Here is a 23,977-nt window from a genome sequence, read left to right on the forward strand (position 1 = left end):
ATATCATATGACACGTTGATTGGAGGAAAAGAAGTTGGGGGACTTGGGCTTTTAGACCCACTTTTAAGGATGAAAACATTAAGGGTGAAATTGGTCAAATGTTTTGTAGATGTTAAGAGTAAAGAAGTGTGGAAAAATGTCATGGATTACTTTTTAAAGAAATGTGGTGGAGTAAATAAGGGATGTAGTGTATTATGTATGAAAACAAAAAAAGAAATGTGGACAGGTATACCAACATTTTATGAAGAGGTTTTAGAAGCTTGGGGAAACTTTTTAGAAAATATGATTATTGTACCTAAAGGAAGAAACCAGCTGTTAGAACAACCTTTGTTTTTAAACCTGAACATCACGAAAGATGAAAATGTAATATATTATAAAAAATGGTGGCAAGCTGGAATTAGGCAAGTAAAGGATCTGCTCTATGAGGTGATAAAAGGCTATCTTCCATTACAAGCAATTGAAGACATGTTATCTGAAAATGAAGTGAATGTAGGGAAAAGAACTCTTGTAAAACAGTTTGAGGATTTAAAAAGAGCAATACCACATGAATGGATTGAAAGAATTGAACAAAACGAAAAGGGAGAAAATGGAGACATGCCTGATTTGTATTTTAAAAAGAAAAATGGAGAGAACAAGATTTTTATTGACTGTAAAGTAAAAGATTTTTATTTGTGTTTTAGAGAAATGGCTTTTGTAAAACCAGTTGCAAACAATTATTGGAAAGAAAGATATGATGATTTAAATGAAAGTGAAATATGGCAAAATGTGGGAACGAAATATATGGATCCAATTTTAGAAGATTTTAATTATTTATTAAGACATAATTGTATTTTAACTGAAATGAGGTTATGTAAAATTGGGATTGAAAGAGATGCAATGTGTAAAGTCTGTAAAAATGAAGAAGAAGGTTTTTTACATTTGTTTTTTTACTGTGAAGAATTGAGTGTGTTTATGGAAAGGATCAAACGTATTATTAAATCTATGCTGAAAGATAAATATAATGAGAACATGACTCAAAAGGAATGGGAGAAAATGTTTTTATTTGGTTACAAGGTTAACGGTTTTAATATGACTGTTTTTAATTCATGTATAATAATTGCGAAGAATGTAATATGGCAAAGAAGGAATATTGCAAAATTTGAAAAAAGGAAAGTAGATGTATGGATATTATTTAAAAACAAAATGGAAACGTCATTTAGGTTGTAACGGGAATATTTTTTATTAAATGACAATGAAGATGAATTTATAGAAATGTTTGTAGAACAAAATGCAATGTTAAAGCTTAATGTGAACGATGTTACCTGGATGTGGGACAAATACAAATGAATGTATTATACATCATTATTTTTTTTTCTGATGTTTGAAAAGTCACTCAATGTATTGTTTTATTGTATTTGAAAATTATTTTTAATAAAAAAAAAAAAAAAAAAAAAAAAAAAAAAGCAATGCCTGGTCTCATCTGAACTCGGAAGCTAAGCAGGGTTGGGCCTGGTTAGTACTCGGATGGGAGACCGCCTGGGAATACCAGGTGCTGTAAGCTTTTTGAATTCCTTCATTTGCCAAAAAAAAAAATTTATACATTAATTGAAAAAAAAAAAAAAAATACAGGGAAACAATTGAGGTGACAAGGGCATTGTTTCTGTGGCTGCTGTGTCCAGGCAAGCTGAGTTGCTCTCGGCTCCTGGTGTAAGGATGGCTATATCTCTCCTTAATATTAAACCCTGAAAACGGTTAAGGAGCTCCACACGAGACAAGACCACCAAATGGTCAAGCACTAAAACAATAAACTTTCTAATCTGAGAAGATCATCAGCTAGAAAACCAGTTGTTCGAGTTGTCTCGATCATGCATCCTGAGCCCCCCTCTTTGCCCTGGAGTTTACTGTCTGAAAACTGCTGTGAAATTCTCTAAAGATCAGACCACGAGAACTAACATGCTGTAAAACAATAAACTTTATAATCTTCAGAGAGGATCTCGAGAAAGCCATCTGGACAGTTGACACATCACCTATCCTCAGGCCCTCTTACCCTCCCCAGTTATACGGCCTGGGTCATTAAAAAGGTTACTCAGGAATGACCAGATTTCAAGCTTCTATGGTGAAATGATATAAGATGTATATTTGCAGTATTTGTGAATTTTAACTTGTCATGCTTAGTGTCATTTTAAATGTCTCTGTGTGATTGGTAAAGTGGTCTTAATTTCTTTGATAAGATCTTTGCCAGATGCTCCACTCCAGGGAAAATGGTCTTTGTATCAACTCATGACCAGGCAAGAGGCTTGGTGACGCTTTTATTGTCTTGAATTTATGACGATTTGAGTATTTAGGCAAAGGGTGCAGAAGTGTCTGTGGGATTCTGTAGGCAGGATACCCCATTGCAGTTTGTGAGTCTCTGAGCTCTGCATCAGGACTTATATGCTGCAATGTATTTCTACACGGTCAGGTATTAATCTCTAACTTAAATGTATCTTCGAATAATTGATGTTGTACAATCTTGATTGGCTTATTTTGTTTAGTTATGTGAATTGGAATGGAAAATCTTTGCCTGACAAATAAATGTAAAATTCTTGTTTAACTCTAATATCTCCTGAAATCATTTAAATCTAGTAGATTGTTTAGGCTGATGTTTCCGCAGCTTACGACCAGGATTTGTCATACATTCAGGATCAATGGATGGAGCATGGGCACAGCATTAGAGACCTGATGATTTCTGACAATCACTGACTTAGTATAATATAAATTAGGGGGCTAAATACAACTTTCTTTAAATATGTGCAAGCATGGGGCGGCCAATTATTGCTTAAAGGAAGTAGCTTTCAGTTATATTCTTTGACTAAGCTAAATTAAACTTTTCTTTAAATATGTGCAAGCATGGGGCGGCCTATTATTATTTAAAGGAAATTAGCTTATCGGCTAAGAATCGGAACTGGCGAGGTTGTGTCCGTGAGCAGATGTAACTGGCCAGCATACTGACTCTAAGCGACTTCGGGTAAATGATGAACCATTACTTGAGAATAAGGATTTATTAGGTTAATCAATCTAAATTAGACCGAATCACAACCTATAAGGTAATCAGCTTGAATTAGATAAATCTAAAATTATTATAAATTGGAGTCAGATTAAAATTCGGAGTTGGAAACAAATTAAAATAAATCTTAATGAATAAAAATATTTCTTTTCACATGTGCTAAAAGGCTTACATGCATTTAACCTTCACCCATGCTGTTAGTTCCGTCATAGGAAAATAGATGGGCCTTTACAATTGGTGACAGACCCTAGTGATCTCCCATAAAGTTTCAGGCGAGTGATGTCTTTCAGCGCAAGATTCAAAAGAAATGCTCCGAAAAAAGAGGTTCGAGTTTCTCTTCTTCTTCCAACTGTTGAGGTAAGTCAATTATTTTGCCTTTTAAAGTGTTGAGGGAAAGATAAATGCATCTTATATAGACACATTTTGTAGAATGAGTCGGAATACTCAAAAAGGATAGACCAGAGACCGTAAAAATCTGGTTGGGTAAGAATTAGACAAAACCACATTGTTCGTCAGGGACATAATAGCAGCAGAGTGGGAGAAGAATGAAAGCTCTAAACCCAAAATTCTCAAAATCTCTTCAAGAGATTAAATTTTAAGATGGAATAACATCATCCAAATTTTATTCTGGTACTTAACAGAGAGCGGCAAATGAAAATCTAAATTCTGAATATAACTGTTTCCACTAAGGGTTGCTTATTGCGCAAGTTACAATAAATTTGCAACACTGCAAACAAGCAGCATTTATATTTCAAGAATTTTGAAATTTGTAATTAGATTAATTGGAAATTCTTATTGTAATCTTTGTATTAAATATAATGAAAGTCTTCCAAGAGATATATAAAAACACTGAAAATAGTTTTTTAAATGCTGTTTAAGACTCTGTCTAAATAGCCAAAGCTGTAAGGCAGATAAGGACATGGTCAGTGTTGGGAGTGTTACTTTAAAGACAAAAGAAACAAATTATTAATTACATCACTAAAGTTGTAGTTAATTTATGTTTCCAATGGCTTTGCCTGAAAAGTAACTCGGTTACTTGATAAGTAATTTAATTACTTGACTAAAGACTAAAATTCCACATAAATTGCATGGGCAATAGAAAATAAACAATCAGGAATTTTTGTATTGTTTTGAGAAAAAGACAATATGTTTCAAATAAATGACACTATATTTCATAAATTCACATTTCATTGTTTGAGATAGGCATCACCCTACTTATCGGAATTGAGTTATATAGAACTAATGAATTTCTAGATAGCATTTAAGGCAAGTACATTATAAGTCACTGTAATTAAGCTACCTAAGAATGAGAAATAATCTCTCACTTGATTCTTTGCTAAAAGGTAATTTTAAATTGCAGTGACTGTTTACTTTGTAACCAATTACACCCCACACTGGACATGATAAGATCAAACATCTACAAGATGTGTATTCTGCATTTGCCCTTACGTGCCAAACTTTCAAACATTCACATATGAAGAAAGATTTACAAAAGAAAGCTCACCTAATAACAACTACGCTCAAAATAAGAAAATTGTGACTAACCCACAAAATTCTTTAAACCGAGCAATGATTGACTTGGAGATGTGCTTGCAATTCACTAAATGTCCAGGCAATAAAGTTTACGACTGGCTTCCAGTGTGACTTGATCCTGCATTGATAGTGAACGTGTAAGAACAACCGTAGCCCAGAGCCAAATCAAAAGGTGACATTCCAAAAGATCAATAAGATGATAATCAGTCATTCTAGACAAATTACTAAACAGCCACTCCAGAGACCAGTAATAAAATGATTTTAAAATGTATACTATGTTAAGATAATATGATTTATATCGTAAGAACATTATGATATTGTATATTATCACAGCCAATAATGGCGTCCAATCTCATTAAGATTCAGCATGATTTAGGAAGGTAAAGAAAATTGAAGTGTGTAAAATGGACAAAGCAGGTGTGAAAATGAGAGTAAATGCATGTAGCAAGAAAATGAGGATCTTTCTTAATGTTAAAACATTAAAAAGAAGTCAGCAGATAGTTAAAAATGGAAAACAGTAAGTAGCTAAGAGAGGAAACGGAAAGGAAAAATAATCAAATTAATAAGAAGGAATTTCTTTATCTTCTAATAATGCAAAAATCTGTGATGAGAGAAATTGACATGCCCGAAAATTATCAACTAAACTAATCGATCTGATTGGAATGAAAATACTCTCAGTGAAAAACAACGCTGTAGCAATGGCAATAAAAGTTAACAATTGCTGATCCTGTTTGCATTTCCAAATTTGTTATAGTTGTGTTATACACATTTTCATTTCCACAGAACACAATGGTATTGTGTGATACTACATGTACACATAGACTGAGTAATTCCTTAAAACATGATTTTCTTAATGTACTGTAGGTGTAAAAACACTCAGGTCTGAGGTTTTAGAAGCCACAGATGCATTCTAGACCGCATGTCATGTATAAATAAGGAATTAACTGTATGCTGAAATTCATTAATTTTAAGGTACTTGTGTTTATATGTTGGATGAGTCTCATCTCCTAAAAGTGGTAAACTCTGCTATCCTCAATATAGCTGCAGTTTAAAATACAAACAGGAGTATAGAATTGCCTTGTGGCTCCAGTGTAATAACTGCAGTAACTATGGAAATGCTTTCTTACAGGATTCAGCCTTAAACATTGCACTTCATCATGCTCCTTAAAAGACATTGATTTGGAAGTATTTTGAGCCACATCACAGTCACATCTCATGCTCAAATTCCATCCTGGCTCCCTGTTACAACAGGACTAAATTTCACACACTGTCGTAAAACTTCCACCCTTTGTTGCGAGCATGTTTACACAAACACATAGCCTCAGCTGAAACACTGCCACACAGAGAACATTTCAAATCTTCACACACATAAAACTCACATTATGGCAGACTGAAAGTTCAAAAGCTAAAGAAATTTAAAAGGATATGCTCAAATTTGACCATCAATGCTCAGTTGATCTGACCTTTTGCTTTGCAAAAACATGATTATGATAATAAGATGTCTTTGTAAACCAACACAAATTAAATTCTAATTGCATGTAAGTTGATGCCAATTATAAAACATGTCTAGCTAAGACCATAAATGGGAAATTAAAGTAGTACTATCTATTTTAATATAATTTGTGTAAAGGCTCAGATAAAACTGTGTTTTTTCTCTCTGCATATTTTACCATTCAGGTTGGCGTCTGCCCAAACCTGCCTGTATTCAGACAGGACACACAGCTTGACATAAGATGGGTTATAAAGGTACTTAAAGAGGCCAATCATACCCAATAAATACACTAACACTGCCTGTCTACATGGCCTCCCAGTGTAGCGCTGGATCTAAATTTTGCAACACAAATTATAACTAAACCTTACCCATCTCATGCACACAAACACACACAACATACATTCATTACTGCAACCTCAGTATTTTTAACTGGTATATGTCGACTATCCAGGTTAAAATTATTTACATCATTCAAATCTATCATACATTATTCACTTCATACATATAGGACAATGTGAAAATATTACTTAAATATCAATTGTGGTAAACAATTTTGCAACTTTGTGGTTTTTCAAATTGCTGTGTATTGATATAGTAATGTACAGAAGACTTATGCATGGCTACAGTCACATAACAAACTAATTAGCAAAATCTAAATGAGACTACTAGTCTATTTAGATGTTCAATTCATTCATGTTTATTCATTAGCCCTGTTGAAAAATAGTAGGGCCCACTATTTTCCAACAGTGACTTTTGAAAACTTAAAATTGATAAGAACAACTAAATCTAAAAATGCAGGCACTAGCAATTTAACAAAATTCTAAATTAAACCTGCATTGTTGAATGTGACTTTAGCCTGTACATCAGATACACAAAGAATGAGAAAAAATAACCTGAAGATTTTAAATCATTCTTTGTCTGAATTTGCATTCTCTTGTTGATTTAGTCTAACCTTAGGTCTGCATTAATGTTTTTTTTTTTCAATTGAACCATTTATATAGACAATTTTATGATTGTAATTGTGAAATTGTGTATTTTTCTTATTGATGTTATATTTTTTATTATGCATACCACTGGTAAAAATACTGGTTATATTGGCTTTTGCACCTTTCCTTTAAATTACTCTTATCAAATATTTTTAAATACCATACTGTCATTCATCATGGAAGTGAAGCATCTGGGAATTTACTAGCACTAAATTTAGGACTTATTAAGACCTTATTTACCTCTCACACTTTGAACATGGTTATTATGTTTTGTGTTTACCCATTCTACAGTGATGCAAAGCTCATTGATATTCAACTATTGCATGGTCATTCAGCTGTCTCACATAAAGTGGAGCATCATCAGTGACGTTGGTCCTTAACCTGTAAAATGAACTGCCCTGTGAAAACTCACCTTATGTCTGACGCTGACAAAGGTCTTTCCAGTGGAACTGATAATGACCTGGGGAGGATCTAATGCACATGAATGTTTCTCAAAGTGCAATGAGATTTGCAACTTGTTTGATCAATGCACTGAACTTTGTCATCCTATAGACTGAATACCACCACAGATGGACACAAATACAACGAAGCGGATGGCAAAAATGCCTGAGCAGCCACTTGAGCCCAAGCTCAACACAGCATGCCTACAACTAAAAAGACTGTGGGGTTCAGCGATATAATTCCATCTTAATGTTGAAGCTGCTTTTAATGTTGTGATTTCAGGTGAGGACATTGTTTCTACAATCAACACCAACGCTCGCCAAAGCCATCCAAAAACTATGATCTTGTGGCCCCTTGAGAGACTGCTCAGAATTGCTCCAAGGGACCAGGGGAGGAAATCTGTAAGGATGGCTGTATCTCTCTATAATATTAAACCCTGAAAACGGTTATGGAGCTTCACACGAGACAAGACCACGAGAATGGTCAAGCACTAAAACAATAAACTTTCTAATCTGAGAAGAAGATCAGCTAGGAAACCAGTTGTTCGGGTTGTCTCGATCATGCATCCTGAGCCCCCCTCTTTGCCCTGGAGTTTACTGTCTGAAAACTGCTGTGAAATTCTCTAAAGATCAGACCACGAGAACTAACATGCTGTAAAACAATAAACTTTATAATCTTCAGAGAGGATCTCGAGAAAGCCATCTGGACAGTTGACCCAACACCTATCCTCAGCCCCTCTTACCCTCCCCAGTTATACGGCCTGGGTCATTAAAAGGCTACTCAGGAATGACCAGATTTCAAGCTTCTATGGTGAAATGATATAAGATGTATATTTGAATTTTAACTTGTCATGCTTAGTGTCATTTTAAATGTCTCTGTGTGATTGGTAAAGTGGTCTTAATTTCTTTGATAAGATCTTTGCCAGATGCTCCACTCCAGGGAAAATGGTCTTTGTATCAACTCATGACCAGGCAAGAGGCTTGGTGACGCTTTTATTGTCTTGAATTTATGATGATTTGAGTATTTAGGCAAAGGGTGCAGAAGTTTCTGTGGGATTCTGTAGGCAGGATACCCCATTGCAGTTTGTGAGTCTCTGAGCTCTGCATCAGGACTTATATGCTGCAATGTATTTCTACACGGTCAGGTATTAATCTCTAACTTAAATGTATCTTCGAATAATTGATGTTGTACAATCTTGATTGGCTTATTTTGTTTAATTATGTGAATTGGAATAGAAAATCTTTGCCTGACAAATAAATGTAAAATTCTTGTTTAACTCTAATATCTCCTGAAATCATTTAAATCTAGTAGATTGTTTAGGCTGATGTTTCCGCAGCTTACGACCAGGATTTGTCATACATTCAGGATCAATGGATGGAGCATGGGCACAGCATTAGAGACCTGATGATTTCTGACAATCACTGACTTAGTATAATATAAATTAGGGGGCTAAATACAACTTTCTTTAAATATGAGCAAGCATGGGGCGGCCAATTATTGCTTAAAGGAAGTAGCTTTCAGTTATATTCTTTGACTAAGCTAAATTAAACTTTTCTTTAAATATATGCAAGCATGGGGCGGCCTATTATTATTTAAAGGAAATTAGCTTATCGGCTAAGAATCGGAACTGGCGAGGTTGTGTCCGTGAGCAGATGTAACTGGCCAGCATACTGACTCTAAGTGACTTCGGGTAAATGATGAACCATTACTTGAGAATAAGGATTTATTAGGTTAATCAATCTAAATTAGACCGAATCACAACCTATAAGGTAATCAGCTTGAATTAGATAAATCAAAAATTATTATAAATTGGAGTCAGATTAAAATTCGGAGTTGGAAACAAATTAAATCTTAATGAATAAAAATATTTCTTTTCACATGTGCTAAAAGGCTTACATGCATTTAACCTTCACCCATGCTGTTAGTTCCGTCATAGGAAAAATAGATGGGCCCTTACAATGCCAGTTTGCATTCCGTCAAGTAAGATGTGTGCAACTAATGGTCAAACATTTTCTTTGTGCAATCATCCACATTCGTGTCTCATTGGTCCTGGGGTGTGGTTCTCGCGTATGGTGTGACTGGTCTTGAGTTTCAAATTCCAGACAAGGCCACTCTCATTAACTTGAAATCACAACCTTTCTGCAACTATTTTCTTGTTTGCATTTCATCATCATCCACCTAACAAGAGACCATTAGTTGAAAGCCACGGGGTACTTGAAGTCAAGATCTCCATTACCAAAGCTTAGCGGAACCATTTAGGTTTGTAACGTGACAGTGAGATTCAAGCAAGATTGGATGAATCTTATTTGAAGTGTGCAGCAAGTCTGAGAATTCGAAGCTAACTATTGTCCTCAGATCATCACGCCTAAGTTTTGAGAAGACCAGTCGGAATTGTTTCACACAACTTAAATGTAACCCAACAAAGACAACCCAGATGGGACTTGAACCCACAATCCCCAGCTTCGAAGGCTGATGCCTTATCCATTAGGCCACTGGGTCAACACTAGCCTTTGTCATATCTGATGTATGGCTCAGGAAGTTCTTGTTACTCAGAAAACAGTACTTTAGGATCCCTATGCCATATTGCATTCAGACGATCTGATGCGTACACCTAATGACAAAACAGCTTCTCTGAGGAGTTTTCCATTGTCATGTCTTTTTGACCTAAGGGTATGAACCTAGCTTTTTAAAGGTAACATTGGATTGTCTTGCACAGTCAACTTAAAAGGAACTGCATCAAAGACAACCCGGTTGGTACTTTAAACCCACAATCCCCAGCTTTGAAGGCTGGTGCCTTATCCATTAGGCCACTGGACTGTTTTATACTTACTGTGAACTGTAATATGCCTCCAGGGAGTTGCTGACACACGTAACAAAAACAACATGAACAAAGAGTAGAGTGGATCGGTCTCACAGAATTTTTTGTGGCACTGCAGACTGCTTCTACAGGGCTCGTTGGTCTAGGGGTATGATTCTCGCTTTGGGTGCGAGAGGTCCCGGGTTCAAATCCCGGACGAGCCCTACGTCAGTCATAGAAAAAGCAGCGGTGCTGTGCAATCCAAGGTGTTTCTATGTTAATTGTAGCAGCTTTTGCCGTGACTTTAGTTAATGAACATTTAGTGGACTTCTGATCTAAATCAGTCTAACATGTACAATTATACAGACAAGAAAATGAGCGGCAATAATTCGGTAGTTACATTTGTTTATGGATCTTGAACAACCCACCAGCTTTATATGTAAGCACCATTTTTGTCTTTGTACACAGTCTCTTCTCTGTAGGCACCATGCAGGATCCAAAACGGCCTTTCGCGTTAGGTATCTCGTTACCCTTTTAGTCATAATAGGTAATATGCATGGCAATGCAGGAAGTTAATGACCTGCAAACACATCTCAAGAACGTTTTCACAGCTAACGTGTTTCATCCACCAAACATTGCTCCCAAATTGAAGTGAGACCTTCAAAGACAACCCAGATGGGACTTGAACCAACAATCCCAAGCCCCGGAGGCTGATGCCTTATCCCTTAGGCCACTGGGCCATTTCGCCAGTCATTTGTCATGGATTTTTTGTATGCCTTTACAAGATGCCAATGCATGGAAAACTGCACTTTAGGATCTCGATGCCAGTTTGCATTCCGTCAAGTAAGATGTGTGCAACTAATGGTCAAACATTTTCTTTGTGCAATCATCCACATTCGTGTCTCATTGGTCCTGGGGTGTGGTTCTCGCGTATGGTGTGACTGGTCTTGAGTTTCAAATTCCAGACAAGGCCACTCTCATTAACTTGAAATCACAACCTTTCTGCAGCTATTTTCTTGTTTGCATTTCATCATCATCCACCTAACAAGAGACCATTAGTTGAAAGCCACGGGGTACTTGAAGTCAAGATCTCCATTACCAAAGCTTAGCGGAACCATTTAGGTTTGTAACGTGACAGTGAGATTCAAGCAAGATTGGATGAATCTTATTTGAAGTGTGCAGCAAATCTGAGAATTCGAAGCTAACTATTGTCCTCAGATCATCACGCCTAAGTTTTGAGAAGACCAGTCGGAATTGTTTCACACAACTTAAATGTAACCCAACAAAGACAACCCAGATGGGACTTGAACCCACAATCCCCAGCTTCGAAGGCTGATGCCTTATCCATTAGGCCACTGGGTCAACACTAGCCTTTGTCATATCTGATGTATGGCTCAGGAAGTTCTTGTTACTCAGAAAACAGTACTTTAGGATCCCTATGCCATATTGCATTCAGACGATCTGATGCGTACACCTAATGACAATACAGCTTCTCTGAGGAGTTTTCCATTGTCATGTCTTTTTGACCTAAGGGTATGAACCTAGCTTTTTAAAGGTAACATTGGATTGTCTTGCACAGTCAACTTAAAAGGAACTGCATCAAAGACAACCCGGTTGGTACTTTAAACCCACAATCCCCAGCTTTGAAGGCTGGTGCCTTATCCATTAGGCCACTGGACTGTTTTATACTTACTGTGAACTGTAATATGCCTCCAGGGAGTTGCTGACACACGTAACAAAAACAACATGAACAAAGAGTAGAGTGGATCGGTCTCACAGAATTTTTTGTGGCACTGCAGACTGCTTCTACAGGGCTCGTTGGTCTAGGGGTATGATTCTCGCTTTGGGTGCGAGAGGTCCCGGGTTCAAATCCCGGACGAGCCCTACGTCAGTCATAGAAAAAGCAGCGGTGCTGTGCAATCCAAGGTGTTTCTATGTTAATTGTAGCAGCTTTTGCCGTGACTTTAGTTAATGAACATTTAGTGGACTTCTGATCTAAATCAGTCTAACATGTACAATTATACAGACAAGAAAATGAGCGGCAATAATTCGGTAGTTACATTTGTTTATGGATCTTGAACAACCCACCAGCTTTATATGTAAGCACCATTTTTGTCTTTGTACACAGTCTCTTCTCTGTAGGCACCATGCAGGATCCAAAACGGCCTTTCGCGTTAGGTATCTCGTTACCCTTTTAGTCATATTAGGTAATATGCATGGTGTAGTGAATGGTGCCCATGGAACGAATGGTGCCATTATTAACGTGAGACAACGAAAATACCAACGCAAACCTCTCCTGTATTCTGACATTCCAATACTTCAGAGTTCAACTTTATCTGAAACAGTCAAGAGCAAGAGAAGAGCACGACGTGACCAGAAGAGGGCGCGCAGGACACAGGAACGGAGAGGAAGGGAGATGCTACCTCCCTTGGACCCTCATCTGTTCTTACCCTCTCCTGACTACCTACCCTCGGAGTGCACACAGCTCGCGCAGCTGACCCTGAAGACCAGAGACTCTGCTCGCTAAGACGGGAGGTCTCAAAGTCATCGTAAATTAGGGGTGTCTCTCATTGCTAATACCTTGTGGAATGCTTAATGCCTTAAAAGTATCTAGACAATGTGTATGAGAGTGTTTGTATGTTGATTTATGTTCTAAGATGTGCCTATGGAACAGCTATAAATTTGTTCACATAAGACATGACCTATAAGTTTTGCTGAATAGTAGAATTCTTAACTGAGTGGTCAGACCACATTATAATGGTTGGTCCTTTAGTGATTTATAATTAGTGTTTTGATATATTAGGTAAAACCCAGATGGTGTACCGGTAATTACATGCAGTATGTCAAGTCCTCACTGATATATGAGGTGTAGTTATGTGCATGACCTGATTTGGGAAGTATAAAAGCTGAACCAAACTGACCAGCTTTGCGCTTTCAGACTTCTGTATATTGAGGTTGGTTGCCCTTTATCCTCAACGGAGGATAAAGTAAGGATTTTGTTTCTGTCATTTGTCTTTTGTTTATTCTACCTTTTCACTGGATTTTATTTTATTAATAAAAGTGTATTTTATTACTTTTCTTCAACTGGAGTGGACATTGACTTCATTTTCCAGCACCCATCAAGAGTTACCCTGTGTGGTAAAGTATGAATCTAATTTATTCTCTAGCAAAATACATTATAAAGACGATCCTTTAACTAAACTCTAGCTAAGAAATATAGCGAAGGGAGGATTCTGGTTTATCTTTATTTAATTAGGGTGATTAAATAAAGGCGATCCAGCACATGGAGGCCCCAGGCGAGGAACGTTAATATTTCCGAAAAGAAACATAATTAGATTAAAGAGAAAAGTAGGGGACGCCCGAAAAAGAAATCTCTCGAGTAAGTATAGAATAAAGTGCACATAGACCTAAATAAGGATCTATATTCTATACAAACAAAAAACATGACTGCAGCTTCGGGTATTCAAATCCACCTTATCTCAAATGAGGAGTTAAAAACGCGTAAAAAGGAGAATCCTTTACATGTTTCGCCTCAATCGTGTACAATAGGTAATTGTGTTTACATAGGCGTAAATGATCAAGAAAATAACTGGCTGGAATTGTATGACGCTATAGATAAAGCTACGGGTACCGGTGAACAAGTAGAGTTAATTCTGCATAACCACAAGGGTCCCGCACAATTCCCAGAGCGATTCAGAGGCCGGTTAAAAGTGTTAAAAAATAACACAACCATAAGCCCTGAATACTATGTTGAATCAGAAGAAGAGAGAGCTGGTTCAATCTTGGGCGAACAGGCTTCGGCTGGCGCTCAATACAGGTCGGAGGTCACTTTCCTACCCCAGCACATGGGGAGGGAGACTGAGACAGACGTTAGAGACAAGCAATGGGGGGGACCATCTACAAGCACCCCCTATGACGAACCCCTCATGCGAAAAGTAAAAGCAAAAACAAAACATAGCCCTATAAATCCTTTAATAGCCGTAACAAATAGGGTTCACAAAATGAGTCCTTTAAGAAAAGATAGCTCGAGTGACTCGTCATCAGAGGAAGACAGAGTCCTGCCGGCGCGAGGCAGAATTAGGCAGAAGAATGCCAGAGCGAGTTCTAAAGACCGAAAAACGTCAGCCCATGTTGATGGACGTTTTGTTAAGGCAGGAAACAGAAGAGTTACAATCCCCGAAGGATTTAAAATACAGCTAAGAAAGGTCGAGGGTACCACCCGGTCAGAGCAGAAAGAGAACGCTGACATGATCTACCTAGTAACAGCCTGCACTGCAGATGAAATTCTGGAGCGCACTGATATAAATCAGAAAGCTAAATTAGATATGATATGCGAGCTCGCCGATGCTCTCCAAGCTTTAATTAGTGGAATAATTTGGTCTGGTATAATCGAAGACGAGGACACGTCGAAAAGATATAATCCTAAACTAGGAACGGTACATAAGATCCGTAACCACTTTGCTAAAAGTGGCTCCCAAGATAACAGAGGCAGGCAGTTAGTCACTGAGGGAAAAACGAGACCCCGCTTCCCAGTGAGTTGAGTGAGACCGATAGCTCTGAAGCAACGGGCTCCTCCGAAGACGAATTTTCAGTACGAAAGTCTGTCATGTTAGCGGGAAGACTAAGCCATCACCAGCCGTTAGCGAACTAAGAGAACGAGCTCTTTACCCGCTAACACAAATAACCTTTCCACCTGAGGCAACGGTGATGGAAAAAGCTCAGGAGATAGTTAGAATGGGCGAACTTTATAAAGCAGATGATGATATGATTGAAGCTATGATTGTACATCACACGCGTAAAAGAATTGCACCCGCTACAGTGAGGTTACAACTAGGCATGATACTGGGCAAAAGCCCAGACGATGAAAGAAATGAGCGGGCTGAAATGATTAAAGCGATTGGAGTTTACCCGTATTGTCTTGATAGACAGGGTAGAGTCGAATCAGTGTATGCGCTGATAAGAGAACTCCAAGAGGTGACAGAATTAGTACCGGGATTAGCAGAAGCAAAGCTTTTAGGGCCAGAAACCACCTGGGTGGAATTATCTAATTTCGCCATCAGATGGGAAAGAAAGCGAAAGCTAATCACTGAGAAACAAAGAATTCAGCCACAGAGGGCTGCAGCTCAGAGAGCTCAGAGAGCCCCGCCCGCACGAAAAGGCAGGCAGCAGAAGCAGAGAGCAGAGGTTACAGAGAGACTTCAGAAATCAGTTCAGGAGAAAACAAAGTTAAAGAATAAATTCCAAAAATCAGATTTTAAACAAAAATCTGGAGAAAGTGATTATGTCTCCAAAGAGAATTGGGAAAAAATGACCCCAGAGCAGAGACAGGAATTAATGGATATAAGAAATAAAAAGAAGCAGCCTAAATCAAAGAATAAAACTACAGTTGTTAACAGCAACCGAAACGCATCCCGATATCGAGAAGAATAGGGCTGCCTGACTCCAGGAAAAAAGGCCATAATGTCTGAACAAGTTACAGAAACGGCAGATATGAATTTAAACCTAAATTATGAGGGAATATTATTTGATCTTGATACAGGAGCAGACGTTACGGTGGTAAGTCAGCTACCTAAAGAAGCTAAAGAAACTGAAACTTCGTTTAATGTTAAAGACTTTAGAGGCAATATAGAAACGCATAAAGTTTATGATTGGAAAAACTTGCAAATTATCAAAGGTGTTAATAATTTGATGACACTAAAAGACGCCAGTACAATACTACAAAGCAGACAGATAGGCTGGTTAAAACAGATAAACCTGGAGCAGGAAATAAAGAGAATGGCCGAAACTAGCAAAGCCGACCATATTAAAGTCACCGAGATATTAAGAAAATATCAAAGCCACGCTGCAAGAAGTAAAAATGATTGCGGAAAATTATCTGATAAGTGGCAATATGAAATAAAGGGTGGTATACCACCACCACAAAGGCAATATCCGATTAATAGAAGCGCGTTGCCTGAAATAAAAATCACAATTGATGAATTAAAACAAAAAGGTATAATAAAAGAAGTTGATAATGCGCCAACAAATTCACCTATTCAAGCGGTAGCAAAACCGGATGGAGGGTGGAGGTTGGTAACAAATTATAAAGCATTAAACAAACAAACTGTTCCAGATACAGGATATCTGATTAATGCAAGAGACGCTACGGGCGCAGCCCCAGAGGGGAAATTGCTATCTAAGATAGATCTTGCAAACGGATTTTGGTCTGTGCCGCTGAAGCCTGAGAGCAGAGCGCGCACAGCATTTACCTTTGAGAATAAACAGTATGTATATAATGTTTTACCTCAAGGATTTAAGAATTCTCCGAATGCTTTCCAAGCCATAATGATGGAAATTCTTGCCGACTTACCCATAGTAGTTTATATAGATGACATTCTAATCGTTACCAATGATGAGGAAGAACATCTTAAAATATTAGATGAGACCTTAAACCGACTAACTAAAGAAGGGTTCCGGTTGAATTATAAAAAGATGGAAATCGCTAAAGACGATGTCGAATTTTTAGGATTTCAAATAACTGGTAATGAACGATTCCTTTCACAAACTACAGAAAATAAGTTGAAGGAATTAAGAGGAAAAAAGATAACCAGTTTAAAACAATTACAGAGCATGTTGGGTACATTAAACTTTGTAAGAGATTTAATCCCTGGATATGCTAAACATGCGAAACCCCTTTATAATGCAACTAGAGGAGGTGTTTTAAATTGGAATGAGAAGTTATCCGAAATAAAAGCTAAACTAATAGATGAAGCTTTGAATAGTGGTTGCCTCGTGAGAAGAGACGAAACCACTCCGTTAATAGTAAAAATAGCTAACACGGAGGATGAAATAGAATTAATTCTCTATAATGAGGGAAATGAAAAACACCCAGTGAGTTTTATCTCCTCTACTAAGCCAGCAAACCAGAGAAAGATGCAAAACATGAGTGGGGGTGACCTTTTGGCTACACTCGCTAAATCACTGCTAACGCTGAAAACCCTAGCATTAGATCAGCAAATTGTAGTGAAGGCTAAAGGTGAGGGGATAAATCAAATAGTCAGAGAGGCTAAAAACCTTATAAGTGAGAACAAACGTGTGCATTGTCATACGTGGGCAAAATGGTCGTTGATTTTAAACGATACTCAATTTCAATTTAAATCAGAAAAAATTCCCAAAGCCGAAAAGACTACCAAAGTGCCCATAAATAAAGTTTGTTATTACACTGACGGTACGACCGAGCAGGGAATAACTAGATGGGCATGGATTCGAAAGAAAGGCCGCAAGGTCACTGAATCAGATAAAGGTAGTTTAGAGGCAGGGTTGAGCGCACAGGCTGCTGAAGTGAAAGCATTTAGAAAAGCTTTAGAAAAAGCGAAGCAGCTGAGCGACCTTAAATGTTTTATAGTGACTGATAGTGACTATATTTACCAAGCTGTGGAAGAACATTTAAGTACATGGAAAAATAATGATTTTAATACTTCCAAAGGGAAGCCATTAAAACAAGCCGACGACTGGCGAGCAATAGGTGAGCTAATCTCAGAAATTGCACCTACTGTACTTCATCAAACCAGCCATACGACACAGAGTACGACGGCTGCGATAGGAAATAAGGAAGTAGATAGTTATGTGCGAAGAGTACGGGCTGTCACAAAGGAAAGTCAAAAAGACTTACTTAAAAAACTTACTTAAAAAACATGTAGAATTAAAACATCCTACGACAAAATATTTAGCGCTATATTGTCATGCTTTAGGCCTAAATATACAAAACCTAAAGTCTGAATATTATAGGATAAAAGTGAACTGTCCAAATTGCAGAAAGGCAATGGATTCACGTAATAATGATTATGGGTCTATAAAAACAGATCAGGAAAATGATGAAATCAGCATGGACTTTGCTGGACCTATTAGACCTCAAACTAAAAAGAAAAATTGTTATTTTCTTTTAATCACGGATAATGCGAGCAATTACACACAGATTTATCCATGTGAACGAGCTACTGAACAAGTAGTAATTAAAAGTTTGCGGGAATGGTTTAAATATAGAGGAATACCCAATAGAATTAGAGGTGATAACGCATTTAATCTTACGGGACAGGAAGTGGAGAACTTCATAAAAGATTCAGGTGCGAAATTGATTAAATCCGTGAAATATCAACCTGCTAGTAATGGAATTGCAGAGCGCATGATAAAAGAAGCGAAATCTTGGTTTTTAAAGAACGAAGAAAAGGAATGGGACGAGCAGATTATTGACTGCTTAAGATTTCTAAATTACAGAGTCCCTATACCTGAAAAGGAGGAAAACCCGCCACGAGACAGGGCTCCAATAAAGGTAGGAGACGTAGTTTTCATACAGAAAAGGGTAAAAGGTCGTAGATTTAAACAAAATTTAGGTACAGAGGATAAAGTTATATCCGTGCCATCTAAAACTACGGTCGAATTAGAAGCTAACGGTATTTGGAGTCTCAGAGACCTAATAAAAAAGCCGGAATAATGGCAGAGAGAAACTTGACCTGTGACCTCAAGTCTAGTGAAGGCCTTTATAAGCAAAAAGGCTTCATCAGAATTATTAGAGGTTTTTCTGGACACTTGACCATTGAAAAATGGCTTAAGCCAGAATTTGATAGAGCTCTGGGAAGAAAATCTATTAGTGTACAAGGGACACCAGCTATAAGTTATAGGATCGAAGACTGCGCCGTATGTGGAAAACCTAATGTAGCGATTAAACTAGCTGAAGGCTTATACACAAATAGGCCGAGTAAAGCAGAGTTGCTAATTAAGCATGGTTTAGGAGCTCATTTCCCGTGGTGGAATGAGTTGGGAGATATCGATGCTTGTGCTTTGCATGATGTCACCATTTGTGGTGATTGCAGAGAATCACACCAGAAGGTCGAGATCGAACAATATGAGATAAAACAGGATGGATGTTTATGCCGAAACTGTCAGTCATGTAAGCAAAGGTTTATTGCCCTTGGAAGGGAATGCCGATGCATGTATGATGGGGAAGAATTTACATCTTGTGATAGATGTAAGAGTTTGTTCCATTGCAAATGCTTAAAGTTAATTAGCAAAAAGCAAATATGGATGGATTCCTCGAAAATCCAGGAAGGCCCTAGGAGCCTTAGTTGAGGGTAGAATAATGACAATGTGGGACATAAACCCAGTGTCCCTAATGACAAATGCAGATTCAAAATTCATGGCCCAAAGACTCAATGAAATGTCCTTTTGCCCAGGGGGAATACCAGGGGGACAGGAGTCTTTGAACGGAAACGAGAGTTTTCGTAATGGCCTGGTTTATCTCACCCATTTAGGAGGGTGGGAGACCGCTGTCAAAATGCAGTTGCATAGACATGTTAGCTACAAGCGAGGTGGCTTGGGCACATGTGTATGGCTTTTGCATGATGACGGATGGATTAAATGTGAACTTTCTGATGCTATAATAATAACAGCAAAAGAAATGACATTTAATCAGTGCATCAAGGTATGCGAACCTAAGGATGAACCCAGTTATTTCACTGAATCGAACATCTCAGTTTATGGATCTTCACAATCCTTTAGAGAAGGGACAGCAAAAATCAAAATTATCAGATCCACACAACCCTATCCATTGATGACTCCTGAACCAAGTGATGAGGATAAATCTAGAATAGAAATTTTGGATTTAACTATTCTGTTAAATTTAACTGGAAGTTACCTGGGTATTGGTGAATGTATTCAGGGAGTAAATGTTTATCTAAATAGATCAAAAGATAAATCGGATACGGGTTCAGGAAATAAATTCATACAATTGAAAAAGTGGATCTTCAAAAAATTCAGTCGAGGGACAGAATAGGATATGAAACGAGTTGTCTCTGTTCTCTATTGCAGGAAAGCATGCAGAAAGACGGGCCTGACCGAGGGGTGAGAGAAAGTCGGAAGTGTACGGAATCACGAATCCAGGAGATCGTGATGAGTCTAATGATAACTAGCTCTTTACTCCTAATTATTACAGGCACCATTTTTTCAGGATTAGAGATAAAAACTCAAAGTAAGGAAGAAACCCGACATGTGTGTAGACATGTCGAGATAACGGAACATTGGGTATGTCCAATTCAGGAAATAACTGTGAGAAATAAAACCTACAATAGTAGTGATTTTGAAACAATGACGAAGTCGTACATTAAAAATATTGACGACAGATTTTGGGTATGTAATCATACCAACCCAAGTGCATTATTTATACCGACCATATATAATGGTCTGGTTAATAATAAAGTAAGATTTAAATGGGATAGGCTTATAGTTATAAATGAATCCCATGTAAAACTGATTGGGCTTGAAATCCTAAATGAAAATCAGACAGTATGGACTAATGAAAGTAGCCTAAGCGTCTGGAATTTGGAATTAGGAGTGGAATTAAGCAAATCAGTAGGACATTGCTGGCAGAATTTGACAAATGCTAAACAATGGATAATAACTGACTCCATTTCTGCACCCAGAAATGACAAAATACTTAGAGGCCTACAAGGTAGCCGAATAAGTAAGGTGAGGTTATTATCAGAAACAGGCAATGACACATCAAGGCATCGCAGATTAACAAATTGGTTAATGGCGGGAGCTAAAGGACATGTGACTTATTGGCCTGATGGTTTGAACAGTACACACCTTATATTAGGTGTTTATAAGTCAAAACCAATAATTCCTTATGCAGAAATAGACTGGGTAACATGTAAACAACATCTAACCCAAGGAAAATATTGTGATAGTGAAAGAGATTGCATTCATAAATTGGGGATGAAACCTTTTGGCTCTAGTGGGGCTAAATTTCTCATCAGAAAGTATGGTGCATTAAAGCCAAATTCATGGGCATCCTTTTTCCAACACAACATGGTAAAATACTGTACGGATCTGTCTAAAACAGAATACTGGTATTGTTATATATCAGGTCAGTCACTTTATGATCAAAATCTAATGGATCAATATGAAAGCGAAATATTTGACAAATGGAAAGCTTATGTCAGATATAAGGGCCTTCGAGAAGAGAGGATTTTAAATGAAACCTGTCAAACAATAAAATGTTTTATCGAAACCCATTGGCTTGTTAATCGAGGAATACATCCATGGATGTTAGATAGCAGTCACGGTATACCTGAAGCATTAGCTAATAAAAGTGGAATAACAGATTTTATTAAATCTATTCCGGATCAACAATATAGAATGGCTCTAGCTTTGTATGTATACAAATGGGACATGCTCTCGCGCGCAGAATATAAAAGTAAGCCTAGTCCGGTCCATATGGGATTGGTAGATAGCGTGCACGGCCTATGGCATAATAAGTTTTATATTAAATTCGATTTTAGCCACAAACTCATGGGAGCTTATCAACATCAATTTAATAAACTGAGTTTTTTTTCATTCAAATTTTAGGAAGACTATTTTTACTAGAAATTTAGTTGATGTTTCCTATGAAAATCGAACCCAGGATTATTGGAAAGGTGGAGCTACCCTAAACATGGGTTTTAGTGGGTTTAAGTGGAATTTATATGAAGACAATGGATTGAACAACAGTGCAAGCCTAATAGGGGCAGAATTGCAAGAATGTGATCCAGATATCTTTAACAATTGGACTTATAAATATATGCCACCTTATGCCCGTCAAGGAGACGAAATAAAATTATGGAAGGGAGAGAATAGCTTTTGTTCCTGGGAAAACTATTCCATTATAACGGGAAAAATCAGGAATAATTGTGACAAAATTAACTGCTCCATCCCTTGGCATGCAATTTTTGTGTCAGTACTCCCTCTAGTGGCGAAATACGAAAACCAGGTTAAAAAACATTGTAGTGCAATTGGTATTGAAAATTTTCATATTAAGCGGAAATTAACAGAATTAATTGATGATTACATAGAGGGGACGAGCATCGGTCCTAATTGGCACTTTATGCACAATTGGATCTCAGCTTTAGATATTGTCACAGAGGATGTTCCCATACTAGTCAAAATCAGAAAGACTTTACTGAATACAGGTGTGATATTTAGTTTGTGTGCAGTTGAAATTGTTAAACAAACTGTCATAGGATGGTGGAAATGGATTAAGTTAATTTTGATCATTGCAGGCTGCATATTTGCAGTTGTGTTAATTGTATCTGTCTCCCTCAAGATGGCACAACTTTGTGGTGCTCTAGGGAATCTTTGCAGTCCATGCAGAAGAATAAATTATGGGCGGTTGAGGTCAGAGGTATCGAGATGACGAGTAAAACACATGTTTGATACCTGTATAAAGGCCTGTTGTGCAAATTGTCTAAACAAACGCCTTGAGGTACAGACTCGCTTGATACAGCTCTCTGATAGACTAAAAATCTTTGAAAATCTGGAAATGGCATCTGTGAATGAAAATCATGGAAGAACTGATAACATTGTGTCGGGAAAAAAACCTTGCTCAGGTAATTAAATTCTAATCATCTTAAATTGTGAATGAATAATTTACTATGATGACCCAGTAATATGGGAATTTAATGAGAAGGAAAATCAGTTATGGTTGCATTAATAGTAGTAATGCTGTTTATTCGATCATAACGAGGTGCCAAACATATCTGGGCGCAAGGCACAGTGTTATCAGTGGGTTTTTAAGTTTTATGTTTTTGTGATTTTTTGAAAAAAGATTAAATTTTATTTGAACTTTTTTTTTTTTAAATCACTGTATATGAAACTGGGGACCAACCGTTTTCATTTATGTACTCCATAATGATTGTTTAACAATGTTAGAACAGATTATGGGATAATAATGAAACAGACAGATGTAATTGTTATATAATTATGACATTTGGGTAATTATGACATATTGATTTTTTTAGACTTCGAGAGGGGAAGGATCAAGTGACGACAACCTGACCTATAACACCTGTAACCATAATAAGAGAATGTGCAAAATTTGTTATCACAGCAATGGGAAGGAATTTCAATGTTGTATGAAATGTTTTATGCACAATGATCTAAATTTTAACACGATTCACTATATTCTCTGTTGGAATGAGGGCCAATTACAGCCGTTGTTGTCGAAATTAACGACCGCTAAAGTTCAATTAATTTTACCATGGGCTCCCGTGGTTATACACGAAGCAGGGCGGCGTAGCAAGTTTTTGTTCGACCTTATTGGGTAAATGGCAAAGTCCAAATGGGTATAGTCGATTGTAATGGAACCCTGCATATCCTACCCACAGGAATATGTCCTGGTGTGGAGGGACGGCCGTTGGGAGAGTACCAAGATGGAGGAAATCCTTTGGCACAACGGGTTAATTCTGCGACTGTCGAACGCCCAGATTTGGAATTTACCAAAGACCTCACGGCCTTTCTCGCAGACGAAAAGAATTGGCCGACGCCTATTGGCTTCTATGGGTCAAAGTAACTTGCTAACTGTCCAGCTATTTTACCGTAAAAGAGAGAAATTATTCAATCTTTGGTTAATAGGCACGGATGGATGGGCTGTTCAACTCCAACAGTGTATATATGAAACTTGTGTGTTAAATGAATTAGATAATGAGTATTTTGTGTCTCAACTCCATATGGCAAGAGGGGATGTAGTGAATGGTGCCCATGGAACGAATGGTGCCATTATTAACGTGAGACAACGGAAATACCAACGCAAACCTCTCCTGTATTCTGACATTCCAATACTTCAGAGTTCAACTTTATCTGAAACAGTCAAGAGCAAGAGAAGAGCACGACGTGACCAGAAGAGGGCGCGCAGG

The 23,977-nt window shown here is 37.6% G+C and overlaps 4 non-coding genes and 1 pseudogene across 4 annotated transcripts; 3 read left to right on the forward strand and 2 right to left on the reverse strand.

Annotated features, from left to right (window-relative positions):
- The window catches only part of LOC130222303 (zinc finger protein 208-like), a 758,572-nt pseudogene that overhangs the window by 91,179 nt on the left and 643,416 nt on the right, over positions 1-23,977 (forward strand).
- Positions 9,904-9,976, reverse strand: trnar-ucg (transfer RNA arginine (anticodon UCG)). Its single transcript has one exon. It is a non-coding gene; the product is annotated as a tRNA-Arg (tRNA).
- On the forward strand, positions 10,427-10,498 carry trnap-ugg (transfer RNA proline (anticodon UGG)). Its single transcript has one exon. It is a non-coding gene; the product is annotated as a tRNA-Pro (tRNA).
- trnar-ucg (transfer RNA arginine (anticodon UCG)) lies at positions 11,564-11,636 on the reverse strand. The gene has a single exon. It is a non-coding gene; the product is annotated as a tRNA-Arg (tRNA).
- trnap-ugg (transfer RNA proline (anticodon UGG)) lies at positions 12,087-12,158 on the forward strand. The gene has a single exon. It is a non-coding gene; the product is annotated as a tRNA-Pro (tRNA).

This window comes from Danio aesculapii, chromosome 4, assembly GCF_903798145.1.
Source record: "Danio aesculapii chromosome 4, fDanAes4.1, whole genome shotgun sequence".
Classification (NCBI taxonomy): domain Eukaryota; kingdom Metazoa; phylum Chordata; class Actinopteri; order Cypriniformes; family Danionidae; genus Danio; species Danio aesculapii.